Source organism: Brassica rapa, unplaced genomic scaffold (genome assembly GCF_000309985.2).
Source record: "Brassica rapa cultivar Chiifu-401-42 unplaced genomic scaffold, CAAS_Brap_v3.01 Scaffold0471, whole genome shotgun sequence".
NCBI lineage: Eukaryota > Viridiplantae > Streptophyta > Magnoliopsida > Brassicales > Brassicaceae > Brassica > Brassica rapa.
Window position 1 is genome coordinate 56,094 of NW_022610412.1, and position 7,018 is coordinate 63,111.

Consider the following 7,018-nt stretch of genomic DNA (forward strand, 5'->3'; position numbering starts at 1 on the left):
GGCTGATCCCAAAAGGCAACCTTTTCAGTTTGATGTCCAAGGATTTTGTGATAACTTTGTGAAGGGAATTGACAAAGCCCTCAAGGATATCAGCAAGAGCCCAAAGAAGAGCACATCCACCCGTTCCCCAGTAGCTGAGCCATCCTTGTTCATCAGTAAGAAAGCCCAAGGTGAATCTGAAAACCATTTTGAAGAACTTAAAGATTTTTCAGATTCTCTACCCATTTTTAATGAATCTGATGAAGAGCTAATTGAAAGCTTAAAGTTTTGTGAAAAAGATTGTGATCTTCCTTCTCTTGAAACTGAGTTTAATCTTGATAATGAACAAGATATTGTTGAACTAACTGTTTTGCAACCGTGGCTGTGGGCTGTCTGTTCAGTACACACAAGACGTCCGTGGGTGTCCGCCAGCACACACAGGACGTCCGTGGCTGTCTGTGGCTGTCTGAGGCTGTCCGCCAGCACACACAAGACGTCCATGGCTGTCCGTGTGTGTCCGTGTGTGTCTGTGAGTGTCCGCCAGCACACCCAGGAGGTCTGTGGCTGTCCGTCAGCACACACAGGACGTCTGTGGCTCTCCATCAGTATACATATCAGCATGCTGGTCCTTGGACTCAGCACGCTGGCCCTTCCCGTGGACTGTTTGGGTGATTTTGGCCCACGTGGGCTATCTGTTCAGTATACACAGGACGTCCGTGGGTGTCCGCCAACACACACAGGACGTCCGTTCCTGTCTGTGGCTTTCGGTCAGCACACACAGAATGTCCGTGGGTGTCCGTGTGTGTCCGTCAGCACACACAGGACGTCCGTGGCTGTCCATCAGTATACATATCAGCACGCTGGCCCTTCCTGTGGACTGTTCGGGTGATTTTGCCCACGTGGGCTATCTTTTCAGTACACACAGGACGTCCGTGGGTGTCCGTCAGTACACACAGGACGTCCGTGTGTGTCCGAAAGCACACACAGGACGTCCGTGGCTGTCCATGTGAGTCCATGTGTGTAATAACCCTCACGAGCATATATAATTTTGGTCGAGAAAATTCTTTAAGATCAGTTTGAGGATTGATCGATCAGAATTTAAATAAAAATCGACCCGGTGAATTATTCGTGATGGGACTGTCTCGAGGCCAATGTACCTACTCTTAATAGTTCTGTCCAAGTGTTAATTATTATGGTCGAGTTTTATCTAAGCTGGACGAGAACCGATGGACGGGAAACATTTTATCGTAAACTGGTCTTGAATACTTTCAGCTGCTTGCGAGTCATGTGCATGTCATGTGCTGCCTGGCTGCTTGCTTCCTTCCTGACCTGAACATGTGACTTGCACCTTCCAGCTTGCTTGCTACATTAAAGTCATGTGAGTTGCACACCTGCTTGAAGTTTCTTCATGGAAGGAAAAGTTCAGCTGCTTGTGCTGCTTGGTGTGCTGAAGCATGTCACCAGCTGTCTAACCTCATCTTTGTCTTTTGTGGGAGCAAACCCTCATCTGAAGCAACTCCTTATGATATAAAATACCCTCTTCTCTCCTCTGGACGTTCATAACCTGCAAGAAAAACCAGAGAAAATTCAGAGAGAAAGAGAGAAAGAAGAGAGAAAAATCTGTGAGAAAAGATTCATGAAAAATTCAGAAAAATATTCAGAGAAGAGGAGTGAGCATGGACAACTCTTTCTCACCATCCTGTGACTTTAATCAGTGAGTTTTGGAGTGTTTAAGAGCTGAATATTTGGTGTCCTGAAGTAGAGAATCACCTATGTTCTTCAGCCTTTGATTTTAATCGGTAAAGATGTAAGTTGTTGTGTGGATCAGTTTTATGTGAGCATTTGTGTTGGATTGACTGCGGTTCAGCTTTGTTCTGATTGAGTCCGACCTTTTCTTGATGTGGTACTGATTAGGTTTGGCGTGGCTTTATCTTAAAGTGGAGTATCAGTTGAGTTCAGACAGTGTTTGATTTGAACCGGTAAACTGTTTTGCCTTTTGATCCAGATCAGTTTAGATTGTAACCAGCTGGCTGAGTTGTTGTTCTTCCTCTCTGGATTAATTTCTTAATCCCTTGTGTGGATTTATATTAGTTCAGTTCATGGTCCCTTAGCATCTAGACAACTTAGCTGAAACGATTTATGTTTGAACCGAACTAAAGCTGCCTTGAACTTGCCTTAGTATCTGTCCTGAATCTTGAACTGTGGGTTTGAACCGGACTGATTAACCTTTGTTCCAACCGTTCTGTTATTGGTACAGATGGTCAAGGATAGTGTTCGGATCAGTCAGATCCTTGTGGTGATTTTAAATCGAGAATATTCCAGAAGCCGAGTGTGATTAGCTTGAGCTCGAGTATAGTCTTTCTTAGCCAATCTCATGGAATCAAAGGTGAGTCTAGATAGATGATTGATGAGTAGTGAATGAATATTTCTTGATTGAACGTACTGATTGTAGATGATTGATAGGCTTTGTCTCTTGATCAATATTGAATTGGTAAGGTGTTTACTTAGTGTAGACACTTATTAAATATTTATGAATGATCATAGAGGTTTATTCCAAACCTTAGTACTTGTTCTCAAGTACTAATACTTATGTATAGTATTAAATATAATTAAGTATGGAAGTATTAATCATGTGAAGTCCTATTATAAACCTGTCTTCCAAAATATTCCCGTATGAATGATGATTACCGTGAATTGGTCCTGCGATATGGAACAAGGTCACGAAGACACGATGATGGGGTCGCACCCTGGAGGCCGTGTAACTGCATGCAGCGTTAGATGTTCAATTTTTGAATATCTGATGGCGATGATGGTGATGCTAACTCGCTAGACTCGTTTAGCCTTTGTGGTTTCTCGGGTCTGGTATATATATATATATATATATGATTATATGAATGATATGAGAGACGGGAATAGGAAGTGAGGTATATGATTAGATTCACAATGATGGAAGGATAGTCCTTATATATAAATATCTAGATATGGAATATATTTCCACTGCATACAAATGAAGTTGATTGCTTGAGAATATTATTAATATGTGTTTGGGTGTGGGATTAGACTCACTGAGTAAACTAGTTACTCATGACTCATTTGTGATGCAGGTAACAATTAGATGGGAGACCTTACTCTAGGACGGGAAGAACAGCATTAGCCAGCGGTAGTTTTATTATCCTTGCAAAGTCATTTTGATATATCTTATGTTAAGATTTGTTGACCGAAAACCTCGAGGTTAATTTATAACAAATTTTGTAAGATACTTTTGATGATATATAAAGAATGTTTTTTTTAAAGTACGGGTTCCATATGATATTAGTCCTTGTCCGGACGAACTAACTATCGGGTATTGCTTTGTCGGGTTGAAAAGCCTAGAGTTATATCCAATAGGAGCGTTGGTGTTCTTTGGTTGTTGGTCTTAGGCGATCGGAAGTATTCTGAGAACCTCAGATCGACAATTGAGGAACATTGACCGTGTCATTTTCGGTCATCTATGATCGGGGGTGTCACAAAGGTGGTATCAGAGCATGGTTATACGATGCTTGAATGGGACTTGTTTCAAATGTTTTTCGAGTCAAAATGAGTCGCAAGGATAACTAGGATATGCTGGCTGGTTCTTTCATTTTAGAATAGATAGTCATGGGTAGTTACCTAACAGTGATCTTTCATAGCAGAAGCACCGAGACAAGCTTGAACGGATTGACCTTACTTACCGATGTTACTATCATAAGGCTCGAGTGTGCTACCCTCATGGTCGGGTTCACTATCGCCATGTTAAGAATTTTATACATCGAATACATCTCTGGACTCATGTGTTATCGATGTCAAGGTGGGCGTTGTTTGTGGTTTGATTCAGAGCGATGCGACTGCACATGATCACCTAGATGCACTTATTCTTCCGGCTTCTCAAGTCTCCAGCTTATGCTGAGACGTACAAGAAACAGAGTCGTACAAGCCTGAATTGTTCAAAATTTGTTTGGAGCTTACCGTTGGAGGAAGAGATGGTTCAACTATAGTACAAGCCGATGGACACACATGCATCTTCTGTTGGCAACAAGACATCTTAAAGCTTATGATGGAAAGAAGTAGTGGGACCACAAGATACAGAAGAAGGACTAAACCGTTCGAGGTATACTATGGCTTGAGGCAGATTTGGGATGCAACACCCTGAGAAAAATATTTTCTTCAGAGAGGTGAGATCGATTTGGACAGATTTCAAGAGTTCACGAAGTAGTATTTTATACACAAGATATGGGACCGATTGAAGATTCAGTTCACGGAGTTGGTACAGTGGGATGTTTCCGCCAGAAGGTTCAGGTCGAGTTAATCATATACAACAATTTCAGCATCGAGATATGTGGTCGAGTGAATTTCATTCATCGATTATGGTTTGAAGAATAATCCAAAGATCATATGGAAAATCTTTGGGAACTTAGCCAAGAATTTTGGAGTAGATAAAAGACCATGGAGTTTCAAAGCCTCGAGGAGATGTTAGAGTATGACGTGAATGTTAAAGAAGCTATTATTGCTGAAGAAGTTAACCAAGTCATGCAGACCGTTTATTTTCCAACCGCTGCAGATCAAAGGTCAGTTTCAAGAAGTGAGTTAAGTAAGTCGTTGGGGATGATTTTGGGTGTACATTTCATCAGATCAAGATCGAGGACCTTGAGCCGTTATGGTTGTTACTAGCAAAGACAGAATGGTCGTGATTGTCAAAGTTTGGGAAATCCTGGAACGTTTGCATCATTCGCGCTTTGGTGGTTCTTGTGAAGAGTTAGGAATTTAGGTTACCCTTCCTCATGAAGTTACCCGATCTAGTTACCTATACCTAAGATAACACTTGTTGAACTTGTCCGCTTTTCCTTACCGTTAGTCCACATCCAAGTGTTAGGCTATTTGGGTAGAGCCTACACTTTATAGTTGTCTGGACCGTCAAAACCCCTGAAAGGTCCAATCACAGGTTTGCTTCTTATCCCATTGTGTGTTGTGTGCATTTTTAAAATCTTATAATTGATTGAAATAAAATATATATATATATATATATATATATGTGAATTGTGATCAAGATGTCGTAAGAGACCTTGCCTATGGATGGAGTTTTCCGCCCATATCGTGTTTTATTCGGGAATAACACATAGTTGTAGTTCCCGAGCATTGTCATAGTATTAGAAAGGATTCACTTTGGTGAATTCAAGTATCCGTTCTTATTTGTGGAAGTATTGGCTGCCATTTGAAGTAATGGTATGCCTTCCCCATTCCTTAGTACTTCTGTTAGAGCGGTATGTTTCTATCTAGAGTGAGATTTGCTATCTAGTTACCGAGCTCAATTAGGATGTCGAGGAAAGAAGTATTAGGAAGAAGACCCGTCACTGTTGGCCTACAATGATACTCTACCAAGTGTTTGAGCATGCTCATAACAGTTTGGCAAGTTGAAAACCTTTTGGGAAAAAGGTGAAGAAGTGTACTCTAGTAACTTGATTGTTTAAATTGTAAAAGATGAAAAGGTGCAGAGTAGAAGACAGTCTGATAATCAAGAAAGATGAAGATGTGGTTAAGGCATTGAAAGGATGGTTGACATCTAAAAGTAACAAGTTCACTATTCTTGTTGAACCTGGATTCGCTGCAATAGCCTAGGGATCTCACCAAGTGGTTCTTGCCGAGTTCTAGTAGTAGTTAGAAGATTATAAAAGGGTCTCAGATAGATCAGAAGTGTAAAGAATACAGTAAGTGAAATCATTCTTGGAATGGGTGAGTGTGCGTATTTGAGAGTAGCACCTCTGGTCCGAATCATGTTGGTGTGATTGATCGTGCATGTTCTTGTTTGATTGTTGCACGGTTAATCAAGTTAACATTGACCAAACTGGAGATGTTACTTTCACGTATGGCACATCACCTAACGTTCCAAATTTCATGTTGCTGTTATGGGAGAAAGTCAGATAGAAAAGGTTGAGAAGTAATAGTCTACATATACAAGATTGTTAGAAAAAGTATGCAGACCGCAGTTGACAAGAATTGTGCAGACTAAAGAATTTGGTTATCTTGAAAGTGGCTGCTCAGAAAAGAAAGGATCGGTTGGGGGAATCAAGGGATCGACCATGAGTTGTTTTGATATGGGAAGATTAAGATAAGGTAAGAGCTAATATCCATAACTCCTTTCAGAGACTGTTCAGTAAAGAGTGTACAGCTACGTTTTCAGAATTCGGGGACGAATTCTATTGAGGAGGGAAGAATGTAATAACCCTCACGAGCATATATAATTTTGGTCGAGAAAATTCTTTAAGATCAGTTTGAGGATTGATCGATCAGAATTTAAATAAAAATCGACCCGGTGAATTATTCGTGATGGGACTGTCTCGAGGCCAATGTACCTACTCTTAATAGTTCTGTCCAAGTGTTAATTATTATGGTCGAGTTTTATCTAAGCTGGACGAGAACCGATGGACGGGAAACATTTTATCGTAAACTGGTCTTGAATACTTTCAGCTGCTTGCGAGTCATGTGCATGTCATGTGCTGCCTGGCTGCTTGCTTCCTTCCTGACCTGAACATGTGACTTGCACCTTCCAGCTTGCTTGCTACATTAAAGTCATGTGAGTTGCACACCTGCTTGAAGTTTCTTCATGGGAAGGAAAAGTTCAACTGCTTGTGCTGCTTGGTGTGCTGAAGCATGTCACCAGCTGTCTAACCTCATCTTTGTCTTTTGTGGGAGCAAACCCTCATCTGAAGCAACTCCTTATGATATAAAATACCCTCTTCTCTCCTCTGGACGTTCATAACCTGCAAGAAAAACCAGAGAAAAATTCAGAGAGAAAGAGAGAAAGAAGAGAGAAAAATCTGTGAGAAAAGATTCATGAAAAATTCAGAAAAATATTCAGAGAAGAGGAGTGAGCATGGACAACTCTTTCTCACCATCCTGTGACTTTAATCAGTGAGTTTTGGAGTGTTTAAGAGCTGAATATTTGGTGTCCTGAAGTAGAGAATCACCTATGTTCTTCAGCCTTTGATTTTAATCGGTAAAGATGTAAGTTGTTGTGTGGATCAGT

The 7,018-nt window shown here is 40.9% G+C and overlaps 1 long non-coding RNA gene across 1 annotated transcript; it reads left to right on the top strand.

The window, feature by feature from the left end:
* Positions 1-3,460: 3,460 nt before the first annotated feature.
* LOC117130419 lies at positions 3,461-6,224 on the top strand. Its single transcript, XR_004453816.1, has 2 exons — positions 3,461-4,562; positions 4,626-6,224. It is a non-coding gene; the product is annotated as an uncharacterized LOC117130419 (long non-coding RNA).
* The last annotated feature ends 794 nt before the right edge of the window (positions 6,225-7,018 follow it).